Source organism: Hylobates moloch, unplaced genomic scaffold (assembly GCF_009828535.3).
Source record: "Hylobates moloch isolate HMO894 unplaced genomic scaffold, HMol_V3 SCAFFOLD_7, whole genome shotgun sequence".
Lineage (NCBI taxonomy): Eukaryota > Metazoa > Chordata > Mammalia > Primates > Hylobatidae > Hylobates > Hylobates moloch.
In genome coordinates this window covers 115,310,264-115,332,495 of record NW_026652282.1, presented here as the reverse complement: position 1 = coordinate 115,332,495, position 22,232 = coordinate 115,310,264, and the positions used below count along the sequence as shown (strand labels likewise).

The 22,232-nt window shown below is 43.4% G+C and overlaps 1 protein-coding gene across 1 annotated transcript in view; it reads left to right on the top strand.

The window, feature by feature from the left end:
- The window catches only part of PLAC1 (placenta enriched 1), a 209,995-nt gene that overhangs the window by 25,099 nt on the left and 162,664 nt on the right, over positions 1-22,232 (top strand). Inside the window, exon 2 of the mRNA XM_032756448.2 lies at positions 9,390-9,474. The gene's annotated coding sequence lies outside the window, so the exon portion shown is untranslated. The remainder of the gene's footprint in view (positions 1-9,389; positions 9,475-22,232) is intronic.

Here is a 22,232-nt window from a genome sequence, read left to right as displayed (position 1 = left end):
TTTTTTTTTCTCTTTGTCCCGTAATTTCACATTTATCCCTCTCAAACAAATCCTTGAGCATGGTTTTTCTTCTTGCTGAAGAATTCACTGTTGTGGCCATCCTAGAGTGGACTGCTGTGAAACATGTGCTATTTCACTTCTGCCTTCATTTTTATTTTCTTGTCTTTCTGTTTCTGTTTTCTTTTCTTTCTCTCTTTCTTTCCTTCTTCTTTCTTTTTACATTAACAACTGCCTGTAGATGAAAACAGCTAGAAGGTGACAACAGAAACAGGAGGCCCAGCCCTTGCTGTAGCTTACACCCTAAAAGGGGAAAGACAGGACATCCAAATGGAACAAAACACACACATTTGAGGATTCCAATGCAGGAGGGGACAGAGGAGTCATCAATTTGAACCTAATTTAGCCCCTTAAGGAAGTCAGCACTGAGACCATTGCCAAAACTTTATTGATTCCTACTTTGGACTTAAAAAAAAAACCCTCTCAGAGTTGAAAGGAGACGACCACTGTTGTCTTTTTTTTCTTTTCTTTCTTTTTTTTTTTTTTGAAACAGAGTCTCGCTCTGTCGCCCAGGCTGGAGTGCAGTGGCGTGATCTCCGCTCACTGCAACCTCGCCTCCTGGGTTCAAGTGATTCTCCTGCCTCAGTTTCCCAAGTAGCTGGGACTACAGGCATGTGCCACCACGCCCAGCTCATTTTTGTATTTCTAGTAGAGCTGGGGTTTCACCGTGTTGGCCAGGCTGGTCTCGAACACCTGACCTCAGGTGATCTGCCTGCCTCAGCCTCCCAAAGTGCTGGGATTACAGGCTTGAGCCACCGCGCCCAGCCCACTGTTGTCTTCCTTACTTCGCACTCCATGCTCCGGGCTGTGCAGCCACAGTCCTGTGCTCTCGGTGCCTGGGCAGGGATAATCAGGAAGTGTCGACTCTGTTATCGAGGGAACAGTAAGCCTGTCTGCCCATCTTCAGTGATGAGGTCTCTTTGAACTTACATATTCAATACCTGGATTTAGACAGCAGTGGCCCCCTTTAGACAGCCATACATGAGAACTGACTGCATGAGGGTGGAAAAAGGCTCTTCCCCACTGCCCATCCCCCACCAAGCCCCCACACCTGTGACTGTTTGAAATCCCTACTCTGCCAGCTTTGTTCCTCAGTAATCCCTGCTGAGGGAATTTAGGCCTGCTCTCCACAGCCACTTCCATCTGCACTTGGCTTTCTTCTTGAGTCCACAGTTCTGGCAAGGGCTGACTTCTTCCAAGTCAGTGAGAGGAGAGTGCACGTTCAAAATCATCTGCCTGGGATTGGAGGGAATGGAAAATGGGAAACATGCTCAGTTTGGAGCCATCTCATTCTTTTGGAAAAATCTGAAACCTCTGCTGCTTTACTGTTTATAGGCTGCCAAGTGTGTTCTTTTTTTTCTTCCAAGACAGAGGACACCATCTCTGCATCTCATTCTAAATAACAGACAGACTGTATACAGTGCTTCTCCCACCCATTACAAAATTGCCAAATAAGGTGGGGTTAGGATTTGGCTTATTATCGTTGTTGTTTACCACAAAGGGGTCACAGTTGAACTGCTTTTAGCAAAAATAGGGTGTTGTTACTCTCTCCCTCCGTGGTGACTGGGTATGTCTATCTATTCCTTATCCAAAATTTCCAGACAGTTCCTGTCTCAGAGACTTGTTACCCCTAAACTACCTTGCTACCTAATTTAACAAAAAGGAAAGTATGAAAATTAGATGTTTGCTCATTGCTTCTGACATTTTTTCTTCCAAAGTTCTCCTCACCGTATTACAGTGGAGGGAAAGACTATGAACATACATTCGTTACGGATATACTTTTTTGATTTGGTAAAAAGGCTCTGCTATTGTGAAGCATGTCTTAAACATAAACAATAAAACCTCAGAAATCCAGCTTCTGTTTACCCAAAGTGGTGGGTAATTGGAAACCGGATTATAGAATCATGGATTTTTTAAAATAAAATTGTTATCGAAGCATAATATCCATGTCAAAAAGTACACAAATCATTAGTGTACAACTTGATGGATTTTTACAAAATGAATATACCCGTGTAACCAATACCCAGATCAAGAAACAGAACACTTTCCTTATATTAGTTTCTGTGGTTGCCATAACACATTACTACAAATTTCATGGCTTAAAACAACAGAAATGTATTCCTTCGCAGTTCCAGAGGCCAGAAGTCTGAAATCAAGATGTCAGTAGGGCTGTGCTTCCTTCAGGGGCTGTAGGGGAGAATCCCTCCTTACCTCTTCCTTCCTGGAGCTAGTGGCTCCAGGCATTCCTTGGCTTGTAGCTGCATCACTTCAGAATTCTCTGCCTCTGTCTTTACATGGCCTTCTGCTTCTCTCTCTTTTGTGCCTTCTCCTTTGCCATCTCTTATAATGATACTTGTCATTGGATTTAGGGCCCACTCAGATAATCCAGGATGAACTCATCTTGAAAGCCTTAACTTAGTTACATCTGTAAAGGCCCTTTTCCCAAAGAAGGCCACATTCACAACTTCTAGGACATGGTCATATCTTTTCTGGGGCTGCCATTCAACCTAATATCCCTCTCAGCGACTTCCATGTCAAAGGTAACCACTGTCCTGACCTCTAAACGCATAGATTAGCTTTGCATGCAATTCAGTTTTCTATAAATAGAATCATAGAGGACATACTCTTTTGTGTGTGGCTTCTTTTGCGTAACATCTTGCTCGTGAGATCTCCTTGGTTGCTTACAGCTGTTGATCATTCACTCTCATTGCAGTATAGTATTCTATTGAATGACTTTTTTTTTTTTTTTTTTGAGACAGAATTTCACTCTTGTTGCCCAGGCTGGAGTGAAATGGCATGATCTTGGCTCACTGCAACCTCCGCCTCCCAGGTTCAAGCAATATACCTGCCTCAGCCTCCCGAGTAGCTGGGATTACAGACATGCGCCACCACGCCCGGCTAATTTTGTATTTTTAGTAGAGATGGGGTTTCTCCATGTTGGTCAGACTTGTCTTGAACTTCCGACCTCAGGTGATCTGCCCGCCTCAGCCTCACAAAGTACTGGGATTACAGGCATGAGCCACCACGCGCAGCCTGAATGACTTTATCACAATGATCCATTCGACTTTTGAAGGGCCTTTGAATTACTTGCAGTGTTACCATTACGATAATGTGGTTATGAATATTCCTGTATTTGTGTCTTGGGGCAAATGTGCATATATTTCCATTGGGTATACCCAGGGGTGGAATTTTTAGGTCCTAGGATATGTGTATGTTCAGCTTCAGTAGACAGTGCCAAAGAATTATAGATTTTTTAAGTTACAATTAATCTTTGAAATCAAGACCAGATTTAAGTAATGCCTCACTTAAATAAAATGCACATAATAATCCCAAATCCACTAATCCAAAAAACAGTATTTCTCCTGGTGCCCAGACCTTTCGAATGGGGCAGATCTTATTGTACATTGCCATTCTGGCTCGGGCACCCCGAAAACATGCTGCATTATCTTTGTCAGATCACACAAGTAAAAGAGAACTTGGTAGCATTGGCCATGGAGAGAGGCAAGAGGCAAGCCATGTGGCCAAGAGCATTAGCTGGAATTAACCAGATTCCTCCCTGCACTGAGGCTTCCTGTTTGCTCTAGCAGTCAGCTGGCTTGGGATAGTGTTGAAGGCAGGCTCTCTTATCCTCACCAGTGCAGGCATAGGAGTGATGTTGCCTAGGAAGGGGCATTACACATGAAGCTTGCATTTCCAGAAGTGTCTGTTTCAAAAAAAAGTTCCCACTTTTGGACCCTGAGCTATGAAAAGCCAAAGGCACCTCGAAGTCGAATAAAAAAATCAATTTAACAAAACAGTCCCTTTCACACACACTCCCACCCTGCTGTGTTATTTTTTTAAAACCATTTTGTGTCATTAAGCCGTTGCCTCATAAAGTTGTTTCACCAGGAACTTCAGTTTCCCCAGGAAGAGATGAAAATAAACTGAACATTTCATGTCACTGTTCCCACGAGTCTTAAAAAATCATGTTTGTCTTTAGCAGCACGATATGAAACATCTCTTGTCGATAAGGAGTTATATTTCAGGATAACAAGGCGACAGAATCTACAATGATAAATTTTACCCACATTTTAAACCAGAATTCCTCATATAGATTACCAGGCATGTTTGACTCCAACCATATTTTCCCACATAATTATTTTTTTTAAATCTCCTAATTATTCCATTCTGTTGAATACCATCTGTCCTGCTGAGGGACAATTGTGTCTAAACAAATCAACAGGTTTTGCATCATTGTCTAAATATGAGGGAGAAACAATAGCCCCAAAACTCTACTCTGGCATTTTGGTGGAAATGAAGAGTTCTAAATCCCACATTGGGAATGCCTCATCTCTGGCTCCCCTGGAAGATAACTTTCATAACTTGTGGAGCCCAAAAACAAAGCCAAATGAATTTTGGAAAGGTCAGTGGGAAAGAGATTGGGGTGGGACTTTCCCAGAAAATGTTTGAGCCTTTGCTCCATGAGCTGTCTGGTCACCCGGACAGTTTGTACTTCCCAGAGAGGGTGGGGAAGAGAGCAGAAGCAATTCTTCTCTCTGGGTACCTGGGTCCAGGGGGGCTGGAAACCTGGGATTTGCTCAGTTGGCTTGGGTGCAGTTGTCTCACCCTGGGAACGAGCCCGTTTGAACCCTATGAACAGTGTAGTTATGTCAGGAACCTTGGAGATAGAACAGAACATCTGTGGGAATAAAATAGCTGAGGATTGTCTGCCTTGTGTCTTGTTTTCGAGAGAACTGCTGATGTGTTTCAAATAATTGAATACTGTGCGCTGGGAAAGTGCTTCTCCCTGAAGCCAGTTCCAGGCACCCCAGAGCTCCAGTGCTTCTGCTAAGGGCTTGCAGACATCGCTGTTAACACGCCACCTTCCAACAATAATTGACCTTTCTCCTTTTTATTTTCTTTTTTCTCACCCTCTCTGTCTTGCTCTCACTACTCTCCCCCTTTCCCTAGTCTTAGTTTTCTCTTTATATGTTTATTTCTTCCCTCAAAGATGTGGCCAAGAAGCCCCGATGTCACAAAGAAGGTTAAGTGCACTGGTGTGAGGATAACCGGCAGTTCTGAGAAATCAGCAAGTCCCTGAAGATTCTTTTCCTCCCTCTGTGATTGCATCAGCCTCGCCCTCCCCTACTTGTCTATGTTATCCATTCTCCTTCTATCCATGCTCACTTCTAAATCAGTTCATTCAAACACCGTAAGCATCTGCCTTCAGCGAATTAACTCCGATTTGGTTCAAAGTTCAATCAAAAGGAACCAGAATAAAGGAATAGAGTGGACTTTCCTTTCGACGCCCCCACCTGACTTCCCATAAGCCAAACTAGCTTTTTCGTCGACCTCAGCATGGTTAGAGCTTCCACATCTCCTTTCCAACTGCCCATGCAATGTCAGGAGGAAGGGTAATGGAGCACACCGCTAGAATGTTGGGGATCAGTGGTGCTCCCAATCAGGGGCAGGTGCATTAGCGCACACACACTTCCTGGCCTCTCCCCTGGCCCCTGTCCAGAACTCCAGCAAGCTAATCACAAGGAAAGTGTGTGTGCCTGAATGTTAGGAGTGAACAGGCAGGTGACTTGCTTCAGAATTAGCCTGCAGCATCTCTTTTTCTAGCTGCCATCCAGTATTAGACGTGGTAACCACACCAGTTAACACCCCGGATCGGCTTGGGATTATGAATGGAAGGAAGGGAGATCCCCATGCAAGGAAGCAGCTGTCCCTTTGCTTAATTATTGGGATCCACAAGTCCATCCCTATTGCCAGGGCTTCAGTGTCGAGATGATGAAATAGGTGATTAAGGGACTTGGAGGCCAGTCCACATTGCAGCTTTGTCTGAGTGTTCCAACGACAAGTGTTATTAGTCCACTAATCATAACATTGCCTGCAGTGGAATTTCCTTGGGAAGGAATGGGGCAGCGCCTCCATGCCAGAGGGCTGCGCAGCATGAAAATACTAACACATCACAATTGGCTGTTCTGTGGGAAGACGATTCCAACATCCAATTCAGGAAATAGGTCACCGGGCTGCTAGATGCACTGCTATTTTGATTTACTTCCTTAGACTCTTGCAGTCTTCATAGACTTCTCTCTGGGTAGAATCAATCTCCTCCAACTTACTGGCTTCTGGAGTGCCACACGGGGAAAGATGCAAGCAAGTTCTGAAAACAGAGGCATGGATTTCTCGTGATCAATCTTGTGGTGTCCTGGTGTCCACTTGCTTCTAGAATCAAACACAGTGCCCTTCGGGATACTCCTCACCTTGACCTCTTCCAGGGGAGCTTCCCAGAGGTCTGGGGCCATGGCTTTTAGGAGGCCGCAGCTGTGCCTGCCGGACAACAAATGTTTAGTGAGAGGTTGAAGAGATACAAATGGGTTGAAGGGCGCCAGAGCCTTCTCAGTAATGAGCATAGCAAAGCTTCGATTTCCAAAGATCTTGGGAGGACAAGACGTACTCATTTGGAGTATTGCACTGCCAGGGCTGTTTGTATCAGCTGTCAGGTTCAGAGACCAGGCCAAAACCACATTTCTTTTTTTATTCTTGTCCTCAATGGACGGGGGTGTGGGTTTGTCATACCTCTGCCTCCCAGGTTCAAGCGATTCTTCTGCCTCAGCCTCCCGAGTAGCTGGGACTACAGGCGCATGCCACCACACCCAGCTAATTTTTGTATTTTTAGTAGAGACAGGGTTTCACCATGTTGGCCAGGATGGTCTCGATCTCTCGATCTTATGATCCGCCTGCCTCGGCCTCCCAAAGTGCTGGAATTACAGGCGTGAGCCACTGCGCCCGGCTCTTCTTCCTTCTTCCTTCTTCCTTCTTCCTTCTTCTCCTTCTCCTTCTCCTTCTCCTTCTCCTTCTCCTTCTTTTTTTTTTTTTTTTTTTTTTTTTTTTTTTCCTTTCTCCTTTTTTTCCTCCTCCTCCTTTTTTTTTTTTTTTGACATTGGGGGCTCTGAACTTACCCGCTGCCCACTTTTTGTTTTTAGCCTTTCAACTACTGGGTAATTCTGGATTTATAACCTTTTCTTGGTGCCCAGAGACATACTATATTATGTTGGGGCATAAGTTTTGGGCTTCAGCTCACCTGTCCAGAGATGCCATCCCAAGGCAGTCTTTTAGGAGATGAGGAGTTGTGCCAGTTGAGATACCATGGGAGGGTTTGAAGAGGTGTCTTGCTGAGTAAGACCGAAGGGTGTTTTTTCTCTCTCTCTCTCTTTCTTCCTTTCTCTCTCTCTTCCCTATTAGCTATGACCTATATCAGCAAATAGAAAAAGGGAATCTTTGTGATAAACTCCTCCTGGCAAATCCATTTCTTTGAGCTCTGGACTTGAAAAGAGCTTTACTGCCTTTTAAAATTCTAAGTAGTCTGTTAAACACTATTTCGACCCTCTAATTCTTTCTCCAGTTCTTTTTTCTTCTCTTTTCTTTTTTTTTTTTTTAACAAATCTTTAGAGCAGAGGTTGTCACACTTAAGTAAGTGGAGTAGAATTTATAGTCACTGCAGAACAACCACATGGTTATTGCATATACTGCAGAGACAAGCAAAAGATATGAGACAAAAATCGCAAGAGCAAGCACCTCCAAGTTATCCAGCAGCCAGTAAGGTTACAGAGGTTGCTACTGGTTACAGAGGCTCTGATGTGAGCTGGGCCTGAATTTGATCCCCAGCTGTGCTCCTTATAGCCGTGGCACTAGGCAGGTTCCTGAGCCCCTGCTTCCTACCCTGCAGATGAAAACAGAAGTTCTTAGTGCAAAAGGGTTGGGAAGGTTAAACGAGAAAATATAGGTGATATGCTTTCTCAGCCCAGTCCTGGAAATTAGTAAAATGGTCACAAAATGGTGACTTTTCTCATTATGAAAATCACCTCCTTGGCTTTGTAGTCCCATTTCCTGTTTAATAGCAACTGAAATAGCCACACGAGCCACCACCCCCCATCTGAGTCTGGCTATTTTCGAGGCTCCATTTGGAAGGGGATGGCCCCAGCAGTCCAGGGGGTGGGAGGTGGTGGGGAGGGAGGCATTATTCTCTGGGTTGCAGCTGTGGCAGTAAGTACAGTATCCCCCACATGCCAGATGAATCAAGCTGAGGGCCAGATCTGGGCTGTGGGCCAGAGGTTCCCCACCCTGATTTATAGTGTGGACAGAGATGTGGGTGTTTTGTGAATATATTTTGATGATGATAAAAAAAAGAGAGAGGGGAGGGAACGCCATTCCTTAAAAATGTGCTGAGGGAGGGAGGTTCAGACCTATCTTCAAGATTAGAGCAGCCTGGCTGTTCGCGGTAGCAAGTCATTAGAAAGAGGCCCATGGAAGAGCAGCCTGCGAGAGGCCTTGAAACACAGTGAATTGTGAATGAGGCCCCTGTATGCCAGCCATTGGGGGCAGATTAGGCTTGCTGTCCTCTCTGCAGGTGTGGAGTGGGGGACTAAGCCTGCATTTTAACTCCTGCAGGTCCCCAGAGCAGAGAAAGGGAGCACTGGGTCTGCTGAGCTGTGGGGAGCCCCCCAGCCCCATGCGTTCCCAGTGCTAATAGTTCTCCCGAAACCAGCCAGGCTTTGCCTTTGAGATCAGGCCTAGGTCATTGCCAGTGGACTGAGGACAACAGGCTAAGTGTGGAAGTTTGCCCTGGATGGAGTTTGGGGAAAACTCACGTGGAGGATTTATTCTGAACCTTCAACTTAACACATTTGAGAGGGCTGGCTAAGCAGCAGATGGGAGTTGTGGCTCCCTCCAGAATGCTCCCCTCCCAAACAAGGCACAGCTAGGCACAGACCTCCTTGTTTTACTCGTGGGATGTCAGGCACAGTTGTCCTGGTTTACTGTATTTCATCCAGGAAAGAACTTCAATCAGGTTTCCTAGGACCCATACAGATCTTTGAAGACAAGAGATTTATTCCCCAGAGGTGAGGCCACTAAACAGGCAGGGTCCTAAAGCTTGCAGTTCATAAAATCACATCGGTCTGCAAACATTTGTTTTTTCTAAGGGAAGGGCAGTGAACGCTCTCATGCCAACAGCCTGCAGTATCTGACAAGTACAATCTGGTTTTTTTCCCTCTCACCTCTCACTGCTCCCAGCCTTGAGCCTTCTGTTCAAACCAGGCCTCATCCTCATCCCTAGCACCCCTGCCAACCCACCCTGCTCAGATTTGCCTTTAAGCTTTTGCTCCATCTGGAATCCTCTTGCCCTTTGAGGATCCAAAGCCTTTGTCCTTTCACATGACCAGTTCTCTGAGGAAACAGCCCTAGCTATTCCTGAGGCCCCCATTACTGCCTGGCCAAGGGCTTTGGGGCACATACTGCCTGTGTGTCCATCCTCATGAACTCCAAATCTCCCCGCTACTCCACAGGACGAAGAAAACGAGACTGACAACGAAGTCTGAAGGAGAAAGGCAAGTATCTTTCTGTTGGACTGGCCCTCAAGACCTAGCACAAGTGAGTTTTTGGAGTTTTTTCCTGTGATTTCTGTGTGTACATATATACTCACCTCTTTTCTGTGTTCACTTCACTGAAACACAAATCCACCACACCCGTAAGACCAACCCTGGGTTACTTTTTGAGCCTGCAGAGATTTCCCCCAACAGACAAAACTTCTAAGCCCCGGAAGTTCTCTGTTTTATATCTAGGATGTGAACTAAGACTCTGTGAGAGGGGTTCTGGTCTATATCACTTGGGACTGCCTCCTTCAAGGGATGGTGAGAAGCCCCCTGAAATGAAATAAAATGGTTTCTCAGGCTCTTCCTTTTGAATTTCCCATTTCCTGCCTCAGGGCTCAACAAAGGACTTGTGTATGAGGGGGTGTGTGAGTGTGTGTACCATGGCAGGAGAAGGCACACAGGATCCTTGTTGTTCATTCACTTTTCCTGGGAGGAAACAGCAGTGGGTGTCTATTCCCAGCAGTATTAGGGAGCAGTGGTGTGGGCCCCTCGCCATCTCTCTTCCCAGCTTGCTGGGAACGTCTTTTACTCCAAGGCTGGTTAAGTAACCACAAAGTTGCATCTCTGGCTTCTCTGACTACCTCCCACTCTCCACTTGATGCCCACAAAAACAATGTGTTCAGCTGATATTTGGGTAACATTGTACATATTCCTAGGAAGGACATTGGACATATTCCTTGCAGATAAGGAAGGTAGGATCCGTTCCTGACTCAGGAGGCTGATGTTTCATTCTAATAAAGCTTGAGGTTTCTCTTCGCCCACAGTTGTGCTTTTTGATAATCTGGCAACAACCAAACCTCAGTCATTGCTTTGAATGGCCCTATCTCAGCATTTAAGAGCATTTTCCAGGGGCTGGGCTTCATAAAGATTGGGTTTTCTTTGAGATCCTGTTAAAAAATGGAGTAAGCATTGTGGGCACATGCTCATCACAACCCAGGGAACAAACTGTTGGTGAGGAGTGTAGTAGAGCCCACATACAGACCAAATGCATTAATTATGAGTGGTTCTTATCTTGCGATTAAAACAGATCTGGCAGGCCTGGAACTTGGCAGCCCTTGGTTAGCTATTAGTTCTATGCTACTGTACCGGCTGGGCAGTCATAAAACTGTATCTCTTTGAAAAATGATCCATCATGTAGAACAGCCTCCTCTGCACCCATTAGCTCAAATTGATATGACTTGATGGCCTAATCTTGGGCTTCTCAGATGCTGGATTTAATTTCTGTCTGGAGCTTTAGGAAATCTGGAGGAAGGGACACAAGGGCTGCATGCAGTGAGGTAGGGTCAGAGGATGTATACACCAGCCCCCATATCCATCTGCACCAGTCCCCTTCCTGCTGGAAGGCATCCCTCCAGTTCATGTTGCCATTGTGTGCCCCCACTCTGTCAAGCCCTGTTAAGGAATTAACTACAAGTTGGGAGTTCATTGGTAAGATCCTAGGGCATGACTTGCAGGTGCAATCGCAGCTTACTGCAGCCTCGACCTCCTGGGCTCAAATGATCCTCCCACCTCAGCCTTCCGTGTAGCTGGAACTACAGGTGTTTGCCATCAATCCCGGGTAATTTTTTACACCTGTGTATTGACAGGCGTCTCAAGGAGGCAAAAGCCCCCAAGGATGGAGCACATGGAGGCCATAGTGCTGGGATAAGAACTCATAGGGTAGATATTTTTGGACTGAGTCTTATCAGAAGACACTTTAGGGATTTCAGGAATCAGAAGGGTGTGATTGGGAAAACAGGGGCAGAGCTTCCCAATGCCCCAGAAATCCCACCAAATAGACCACACCGAGTCTCCAGTCAGATGGTGCCAATCTCTCTGCTCTGCCCCGGCAGTAGCAGGCCTACAATATTGCTAGATAGCATTCACAAAGTTCCAACTAGGCCAAGTACTTTTGCAAGTTCATGAGCAGGCCCCTAGGGTAGTCTAGCTTGTAGTCTAGATGAGAAGGCTGTTGCTAATGCTTGAATGGACTTTTATTTGATTATTTGATTTAAATGTCTCAAAAATGGAGCAAGGACCTAATCTATTGACAAAAACAAGAATTCGGGAATCAAATCCAACCATTGCTCATTTATTCACCTTCAAAAGTTGAGCATTTTATATTGAGCATTAAATATGTGCCAGGCACAGTGAAAAGCATTCACATGACAGGTAGGTACAATTATATCCCCATTTTATAGAGATACAAACTGACGCTTGGGCACATTCATCTCAGTTGCACAGCTCTGAAGTAGTGGTGCTGGAATTAAAAACAATGTAGCACAGAGCATAGGTTGTGAAGTCAGGCTGCAGGAATATTCATATTCTTATTCTTCTTCTTATTATTATTAAAGTTTTAGGGTACATGTGCACAATATGCAGGTTTGTTACATATGTATCCATTCTTATAGATAGATATGTAAAACTAAGGGATGTTTCTTTTCATAAGTGTTCTCTGGAGGAGCTCTCAGCCTCACGTGGGAAAACAGCTCTGTCACTCAGAGGAGACCTTTAGGAGGATGATACAGGTATGGGCACCATCAGCATATAGAAGGCAAGTGAAGCTGAGGGAGATGAGAGGAAGGGCCAGAGAGGCTTGCTCTAGGTCACACAGCCATCAAGGACAGAGCCAAGCCCAGGCAAGAGCACTTCCCCCATTGCCGTTTCCTTCAGCTGCAACTTCCATACCAAGAGGCGGCTCCATCCTTTTCTCGCCCCGTTTCTCTTACTTTACAGTCAGACAGGAGTTATTTCCCAGGAAGCAATAACAGTATTGACAATCAGAGGAGTTTGGGACAGGCACCGTGGCTCATGCTTATAATCCCAGCACTTTGGGAGGCCGAGGCAGGAGGATTGCCTGAGCCCAGGAATTTGAGACCAGCCTAGGCAACATAATGAGACCCCATCTTTACAAAAAATTTTTTAAAAAATTAGCTGGGCATAGTGGTGTACAACTATAGTCCTAGCTACTTGGGAGGCTGAGGCAGGAGGATCATTTGAGCCTAGGATTTTGAGGCTGCAGTAAGCTATGATGGCATCACTGTGCTCCAGCCTGGGTGACAGAGCAAGACCCCTATCTCTTAAAAAAAAAGAATTCATCTTGAGTAATTATTCATAGCTATTGAATATGAATGAATTCTATGGTAAATAGACAACTCTGGGGGTTTCAGCACCCACTCCCATTGGGAAACCTTGCTCTAAACTCTCACATAAACACTTTCCTTCTCAGAAACTCAATGCTGGCTGTGAAGAAGAGCTTCCAGACCAATGACTTTCTTTTGACAAAGGCTGGCCCTCTCAAAAATGGTCACATTTGTCTGTTGCAGCGTGGAGGCTCCCACCTTTCTCTCATATGGAGCCTTCAGGTCCTCATGTGCTTGTGCTTTCACCCCTGGATCGGACTGCATCTTCACGTGCTGTCCACATGTGTACAACAAAACTGTCTCTCTGGGGTCAGGCGTGATGGCTCACACCTGTAATCCCAGCATTTTGAGAGACTGAGGCAGGTGGATCACTTGAGGTCAGGAGTTCGAGACCAGCCTGGCCAACATGGTGAAACCCCGTCTCTACTAAAAATACAAAGTTAGCCGGGTGTGGTGGTGCACACCTGTAATCCCAGCTACTTGGGAGGCTAAGACAGGAGAATCACTTGAACCTGGGAGGTGGAGGTTGCAGTGAGCCAAGATCAAGCCATTGCACACCAGCCCGGGGAACAAGAGCGAAACTCCATCTGGAAAAAAAAAAAAAAGAAAGAAAAAACAAAGAACCAGAAAACACCTATCTCTATGGAAAGAATATCATAATGGCTTATATGCTCTTTTCTGGGCCTTTGTTTCAGGGGACAAGAACCCTAAGAGTGGAATTTCAGGCATTAGCCAGCAGGTGGGTGGATTAATAAAGAGAGATTGAGAGAAGGCACCTTTCTGCCACTCCTGAAATCATACTCCTGGCTCTGAGTGTCAGTCCCCTGTTTGGAAACTATAGCTGGAAAAGTCTCAGCTGCCCCTGACATGGTCAAATGGAAAGTGCATGGGCTCTGGAGTCAGACTGTCTGGGGTCGTGTTCTAGCTCTGCTACTTACTGGCTGTGGGACTTTTCATAAGTTACTCAATGCGTGGTGCCTCAGTTTTCTCATTCTGTAAAACAAGATAAGTATAGTACATAATTCACAGGGTTCTTAGGTGGGTGAATCTAGATAACTTGAATACATATAAACACTTAGCAGAGTGCCTGTGTGCCGGGCACAATGGGAAGCACTTAATGAATGGTATCTAGTTTTATAATTTCCTTGCTAAAGCCACCTCTTCTTTTAGGTCCCTTAGCTAGGTAGGTCACTTTAGAGAAACTCAATTCAACTGGAATTATTCAGTGTCTGTTGTGTGCCTAGCATTGTGCTGGGGACACTGTGAGGAATACAGGAGAAATCTATGAAGGAAGATTTCAAGGAGCATTTTAGACAGGATGTTTTGAGCTTCCTCCAACAGCTCAACTAGCAGCCACGTGGAGAGGCCCACGGCTCTTCCTTACATAGTAGCATAGCAAGGAGTTTAAACTCATGGGCTCTGCAATCAGGCAGGCATATCGTCTCTGCCTCCTGACTGAGGTGTGATGTTGGGAAAGGTACACTGCCTCCCCATTTCTCAGTTTCCTCATCTATAAAATGTGCATCGTAATTACATCTTTATACATTGTGTGCCCATCAACATAGATTTATAATTATTGATTTATGCAATTGTCTTTTCAATCAGATAGGAAAAAAGGGAGTTACAAAATACCTTAAAATCTTTAACATTTACCTTTAAATATTACATTTACTGGTGTTCTTTTCTTTCTTCCTGTGGATTCAAACTACTATCTGGTGTCCTGTCATTTCAGCCTGAGAGATTCCCTTTATCATTTCTTGTAGTGAAGATCTCCTAGCAACAAACTCTCACTTTTTGTCAACTGAGAATGCCTTCATTTCTCCTTCATTTTAAACAACAGTTTGGTTGGGGATAGAATTTTTGGTTGAGAGTTGTTTGCCTTTCAGCACTTTGAATATGTCATCACACTGGCTTCTGGTCTTCATGGTTTCTGATGAGAAATCAACTGTTAATTTTATTGGGGGTCTTTTGTATGTGATGAGTCACTTCCCTCTTGCTGCTTATAAGATTCTCTTTGCCTTTGGCTTGTCACAGTTTGATTACAATGTATCTAGATATGGACATTTTTGAGTTTATCCTACTTGGAGTTGGTGGTGCTTTTTGGATGTGTAGGTTAATGTTTTTCATCAAATTTGGGGAGATTCTGCCTATTATTTCTTCAAACATTCTTTATACTCCTTTCTTCCTCTCCTCTCCTTCTGAAACTCCCATTAAGCGTACGTTGTTATGCTGGATGGTGTCCCACAGGTGTCTGAGGCTCTGACATTTTTCATTCTTTTTTCTTTCTGTTTCTCACACTGGATAATATAAGTATCTTCAAATTTGCTGATTCTTTCTTCTGCTCATTCAAATCTGCCATTGAACATCTTTAGTGAATTTTTCATTTTGGTTATTATATTTTTAATTCAAAAATTTCTATTTGGTTGTTTTAAAATAATTTCTATTTATATGTTCTATTTATTGAGATATCACTCTCATATTTTAGTTCTTTAGACATGGTTTCCTTTCGCTCTTTGAACCTATTTGAAATAGCTGATTTAAATCTTTGTGTAAAATGTCCAACGTCAGGCCTTCCTCAGGGACAGTTTCTATTGATTGTTTTCTTTTCCTGTGTATGGGCTATTTCTTTGCAGATCCCATACATTTTTTGTTGAAAACTGGGCATTTTGAATATTATAAGGTGGCATCCTGGAAATTAGATTCTCTGTCCTCCTGAGGGTTTGTTGTTGTTGCTGCTTGTTGTAGTAGTTATTTGTTTAGTGACCTATTCTGTTTGAACTTCTACCAGAGTTGGCTGGTCCTATCTCATAGCTACGACTTGCAAAGTATAACTCCCCCTACTGTTTGCTTTGGCTGCCCCACAACTCTTTTGATGAAATTTAAAGCCAGTCATTAAGAGAAGCAAGATATAAATATGAAGCTTGTCTTGATGCCTCTTAGATCTTCACGGAGAAACCTCTATTCAAATAACTCATAAATTACAAGGCAAATCAGCATTCATTATCTGCCTTTATGTCAGAATGAGAAAAAAATGAGAGATTTACATGACATGAGAGAAGATCCCATTCCACTCTTCTAAGAGGCGCTAAAGGCTCCCTTTTAAGTGAAATAAGCCACAATCCAGAAGGAGAATGGAAATCCATGTCACTTGAGAGAGATGACCCTAGCCCTTTCCTTCTATTTGCAAGCCTCCCTACTTCTGAGGGAGGGGGAGCACACCCTTGCTAACTGGAGTTGTCTAGGTCCTGTGGTGTTACCAGAGACAGGAGTGCCTATGTGAGGCTCTCTCTCCACAGCAAAGGAGGCAGCCTTAGGAAATTGGGAGGTAATCAGAGACTGGGCCAGAAGGACTGGTAACGATAGCCTGAGGAGTATGGGCAGAGTGTCTCCTGCACTGGATGAGGGTAAGGAGGCGGGAGAGAAAGGGGGAAAGGGAGATAGGTAATGGGATAAAATATGGTCAATAAATTCTGTGACACTGGGGCAGGCTTAGAGCAACGGGTAGTTTGCCCTTCCTGACTCCTTATTTTCACCAGGAAGTTTTTTGTTTTTGTTTTTGTTTTTGTTTTTAGACAGAGTCTTGCTCTGTCGCAAGGCTGGAGTGCAGTGGTGTGATCTCGGCTCACTGCAACCTCCACCTTCTGGGTTCGAGTGATTCCCCTGCCTCAGCCTCCTGAGTAGCTGGGACTACAGGTGCATGCCATCATGGATAATTTTTTTGTATTTTAGTAGAGACGGGGTTTCACCATGTTGGCCAGGATGGTCTCGATCTCCTGACCTCATGATCTGCCCGCCTCGGCCTCCCAAAGTGCTGGAATTACAGGCATGAGCCACAGCGCCTGGCCAGGAAGTTTTTAATATCGTTATTTTGTTCTTGAAATATTCCTTAAGCATCAACCTTATACATTCATTCAACAATTATGTACCAAGTGTCAGGCATTAGAAATACTGAGATGAATAAAACAGGTCCTGATTATAAGGGAAAGTAATGTATAGAAAATTACAGTAGTATGAGAGCAGAAGTGTGACTGAGGAAAGGCCAGGGAGCTGGATCTGCAAGGAGACCCCTCACTCCAGCTTCGAGTAGGGGTAGGAAATAGAATTTGTAAGGCTTCTAGCAGGAGGTAATGCTTGAGATGAATCTCTAACCTTAAAGCACAATAAATTTGTCAAGCATCATTGGCCAAAGGAGTGTGTGAGGGTGCAAACATCCTAGCGAGAAGAAACAGAAGCCAGAAGGAGCTTCTGGTATATTCTGATACATTCTAAGATGGAAAAATAGCTTTGGAGGATGGACATAAGGTGTATGGAGGGTTCCAGAGGAGATTAGATTAGAAATTTAAATAAAGCCAGATCATGAAATGCCCTGCATGTTTTTGTTTGCTTGTTTTTTGAGACAGTCTCACTCTGTCACCCAGGCTGGAGTGTAGTAGTATGATTTCAGCTCACTGCAACCTCTGCCTCCTGGGTTCAAGCTATTCTCCTGCCTCAACCTCCCAAGTAGCAGGGATTACAGGCACCCGCCACTACACCCAGCTAATTTTTGTATTTTTAGTAGAGACAGGGTTTCACCATGTTGACCAGGCTGGTCTCGAACTCCTGACCTCAGGTGATCCGCCCACCTGAGCCTCCCAAAGTGTTGGGATTACAGGCATGAGCCACTGTGCCTGGTATGCCCTGCATGTTTTAAGGAGGCATCTGTGCATTATCTTGAAGGTTATGAGGGAGTCAACAAAGGATTTCACAGGGGAATGACCTAGATAGTATAGTAAGACAGTTAAGAGTGCAGAATCTATATATCAGTGATGTTCAAAGTGTAGTTCAGGTACCAGCAGTCTCAGTGTCACTGGGAACTTGTTAAAAAGGCAAATTATTGGGGCCCATTCTAGACCTACTGAATCAGAAACTAGAGATAGGCCCCAGTCATCTGTGGTTTAACAAGCTCTCCAGGTGACTCCAATGCGTGCTCAAGCTGGAGAACTACTTCCCTACACAGACCACCTAGGTTGGAAGCCTAGCTCTCTCACTATATAACCTTGGGCAAGTTCTAAACTCCAGTGAAGAGAGGGGTAAGAGGAGGGGACGGGAAGTGAGGGAACAGCCATGACACTAAACTAAGACCCACAGGCCATATAAAAATGGATGGTCATCCAGAAGGAATCTGGGTGACAGTGACATTCATGATAATAGCTCACATTTATTAAGAGCTTACTGCGGACCAGGTATTATTCTAAGAACTTTACAAATATTAATCTACTTAATCCTCACAACAACTTTATAATCCTATTTTTCAGCTGAGGAAACTGGGGCTCAGAAAGGTAAAAATATGGAGTGATGTGGAGAGATGTTTACAATTAAAGTGGGAATTTTTTTTTTTTTTGAGACAGGGTCTCGCTCTGTTGCCCAGGTTGGAATGCAGTGGCACGATCACAGCTCACTGCAGCCTCAGCCTTCCAGGCTCCAGCGATCCTCCCACCTGTCTCCCAAGTAGCTGGGACTACAGGCGCACTCCACCATGCCCAGCTAATTTTTGTATTTTTTTGTAGAGATGGGGTTTCGTCATCTTGCCCAGGCTGGTCTCGAATTCCTGGGCTCGAATGATCCCCCACCTTGGCCTCCCAAAGTGCTGGGATTACAGGCATGAGCCACTGCACCCAGCCAAGTTTTGTTTTTATTAAAAGAAAAAACCCATAAATCATGTATATATGCATGGAAAAAGACTGGGAGGAAATAGCCCAACATACTCATTGTGGTGGTGCAATTGCAGGCATTTTAAATTTCTTTTTTGTAGTTATCTTTGTTTTCCAGAATTTCTATAAGAAGTTTATATGGCTTTTGTAATCAGGGAAAACACCCTTTTGAAAAAGAAAATAAATTGAACACGTGCACTTGAGGAAGACGTGAGCATCCTCTCAGTGCACAATGCAGACCCACAGAAAGAAAAATGCACCTGGCTTGTCGCTATTTCATGCAAGAGGATTCTGAGGGCCTTATCACATTGGCACACAGCAAGGGAACTGGTGGAGGAGTTTCTCTCAGGTCTCAGAACTGGGAAGAGCTGTACCGATTTGCTTTTTATCTTATAGTCACTGTGACTCATGTAACTTAATGATCTTTCAACTTTTTTTTTTTTTTTGCCTGAGACTGCCTTGGAATTTTTTAACTTTTTGTTTCACAGTAATTTTAGATTTACATGAAAGTTGGGGAAAACATCGTGCAGATAGATAGTTCCTGAACACCCTTCATCCAGCTTTCTCTAATGTTAACTGAGTTAACCATAGCACAGTTTCCAGATCAAAACTAGGAAATTAACAATGGTACAATAATATTGACTAAACCATAGTTTATTCATATTTTCCCAGTCTTTCCACTAATGTGTTTTTTCTGTTCTAGAAGCCAATCTAGGATCCCACCTGGCATTGCATTGTCATGTCTCATTAGCCTCCTTCAATTTGACAGTTCTTCAGTCTTTGTCTTTTGTGGCTTTGACACTTTCTAAGATCCTGGTCAGCTACTCTGTAAAATGTCCCTCGATTTAAGATTTGTTTTATGTTTTTTTTTTTCCATGATTAGATTGAGGTTACGCGTTTTTTGAGAGGAAAGCAGAGAAGTGATATTATGCCATTCTTAGCACTCCCTGGTCTTTTAATAACTGTGTCCCCTTAAACACTTTTATCATGCAATTTTAAAATTATAAGCATAAATGGTTGCAAAGATGTTTATTTCCAATCTGTTGTAAATATCAGCATTTGAAATGCAATTACTTCACTCTTTTAAAGGTATTCAATGGAATCTAAATACCAAGGTCATTTTTACCCACCATTATTTTATTTTAAAATACATGAAGATCTTTTTTAAATGTTTAACATTTTACTCTTTTCATCTGTATTTCTAGTCCACTTTCCTCAGATAATTTTATCTTAAGGTAATACATTTTTGGCTGGGAGCTGGGGCTCATGTCTGTAATCTCAGCACTTTGAAAGGCTAAGGCAGGAGGAGTGCTTGAGGCCAGGAGTCAAGACCACTCTGGGCAACATAGAGAGAGCCCCGTATCTACAAAAGAAAAATTTTACGAAATCAGCCAGGTGTGGTGGTGCGTGCCTACTGTCCCAGATACTCAGAGGCTGAGTTGGGAGGATCACTTGAACTTGAGAGGTTGAGGCTGCACTGAGCCATGATCCTGCCACTGCACTCCAGCCTGGGTGACAGAGTGAGACCTTGTCTCAAAAAAAAAAAAAAAAAAAAAAAGTAATACATTTTTATACCTAAAAGGTAAGGCTTAAAATGCTCACCCTATGTGACTTCTCTGTAATAAAAATATGCTTTATAAATTGAAATTGATTTATACTTGATTTTTACCATAAAGCACTATTAGAATTATTATGATTATTTTACACAGTGATCAAAACAAGTATATTTAAAGTTTTTTAAAAATAATTATTACTTGTGAAAAGGAAATTTTTATTTAAATATATCTCTTAATGAAATGAATGGGACTTTCTTTTCAGGTATCCAAGATAAATAATACTTATTGCTAGAAAGAGACAGTATTCAGAATCACGTCTTTTTTTTTTTTTTTTTTGAGACAAGGTCTCATTATGTTGCCCAGGCTGGACTCAAACTCCTGGGCTCAAACAGTCCTCCTGCCTTAGCCTCCTGAGTAGCTTGGACTGTAGGCTCTCACCTTTCAGCATCAATTCTATTTCTAATTTTTTAATATATTTAAGGGCTGAATAAACTTGTTTACATAAGTAAGAAGAAGAAAATTTAAAAGTTTTATAAAGCACTGGCATGTAATTCCATGAACATCTGGGCTATAAACCAAAAATCAGAGTTATCTCCCTACAAAAATAACTTTTTCGTTTTTTATTGAGATATAATTCACATACCATAGAATGCACACCTTTAAACTATATGATTAAGTGGTTTTAGTATATTTAGAAAGTTGTACAACCATCACTACTATTCAATTCCAGAATATTTTCATCATCCCCAAAAAGAAACTCATTACATGTTAGCAGTTACTCCCCATTTCCCCCTCGCCCCAACTCCGGGCAAACATTAATCTTTCGGCCTCTGGATTTGCCCATTCTGGTCATTTCATGTAAGTGGAATCATGTAATATGTGGCCTTTTGTGTCTGGCTTATTTCACTTTGCTGAATGTTTTCAAGGTTTATCCACATTGTAGCATGAATCAGTGCTTCATTCCTTTTTATACCTGAATAATATTCCATTGTATGGATATACCAAATTTTCTTTATCCACTTGTCAGCTGATGGACATTTGAGTTGTTTCCATCTTTTGGCTATCCGTGAATAGCAATGCTATAGACATTCATTTATGCCAAGTGCAATGACATGTGCCTGTAGTCCCAGCTACTCGGGAGACTGAGGCAGGAGGGTCACTTGAGCCCAGGAGTTCAAGCCCAGCCTGGGTAACACAGAGAGATCTCACCTCTAAAATAATTCAAGCCCAGCCTGGGTAACACAGAGAGATCTCACCTCTAAAATAAAAAGAACACATTGATTTACAAGGTTTTCAGTGGGCACATGTTTTCATTTCTCTTATTGGGTCGTATGGGAATTCTATGTTTATAAATTTTTGAGGAAATGCCAGACATTCTCAAAGTAGCTGCACCACTTTACATTCTCATCAGCAATGTATGAGCATTCCAATTCTTCCACACCCTTGCCAACACTTCCTGTTATTATCCGCCTTTTTTAAAATTTTCATTTATATATTTTTTTGAGACGGAGTCTTGCTGTGTCACCCAGGCTGGAGTGCAGTGGCATGATCTCGGCTCACCGCAACCTTTGCCTCCCAGGTTCAAGCAATTCTCCTGCCTCAGCCTCCCGAGTAGCTGGGATTACAGGCGCATGCCACCATCCACCTTGGCCTCCCAAAGTGCTGGGATTACAGATGTGATCCACCATGCCCGGCCTGTCTTTTTTTTAAGAGACAAGTTCTCACTCTATTTCCAAGGCTGGAGTGCAGTGGCAGCGATCATAGCTCACGGTAGCCTCAAAATCCTAGGCTCAAGCAATCCTCAGCCTCCCAAGTAGCTGGGACTACAAGGTGTGTGCCACCATACCTGGCTAATTTTTTAATTTTTTTTTCAGAGATGGGGTCTTGCTATGTTGCCCAAGCTGGCTTCAAACTCCTGGCCTCAAGTGATCCTTCTGCCCTAGCCTCCCAAAGTACTGGGATTATAGGCGTGATCCACCATGCCCAGCCTGTCTTTTTGATTATAGCCATCCTAATAGATGTCTTCACTAGGTATCTCTTTGTGGTTTTGATACACCTTTCCTTAATGGCTAATGATGTTGAGTATCTTTTCATGTACTTATTGGCCATTTGTGTATCTTCTTTGGAGAAATACCTCTTCAGATTCTTTGCCCATTTTTAATTAGGTTATTTGTCTTCTTATCGTTTAGTTGTGAGAATTCTAAATACTCTAGATACAAGTCCATTATGAGATATATGACTTGCAAATATTTTCTCCCATTCTGCATGTTGCCTTTTCACTTTCTGGGTGGTTTAATTTGCAGTACAAAAGTGTTTCATGCTAGGAAGGCACAGTGGTCTATGCCTGTAATCCTAACACTTCGGGATGCTGAGGCAGGAGGATCACTC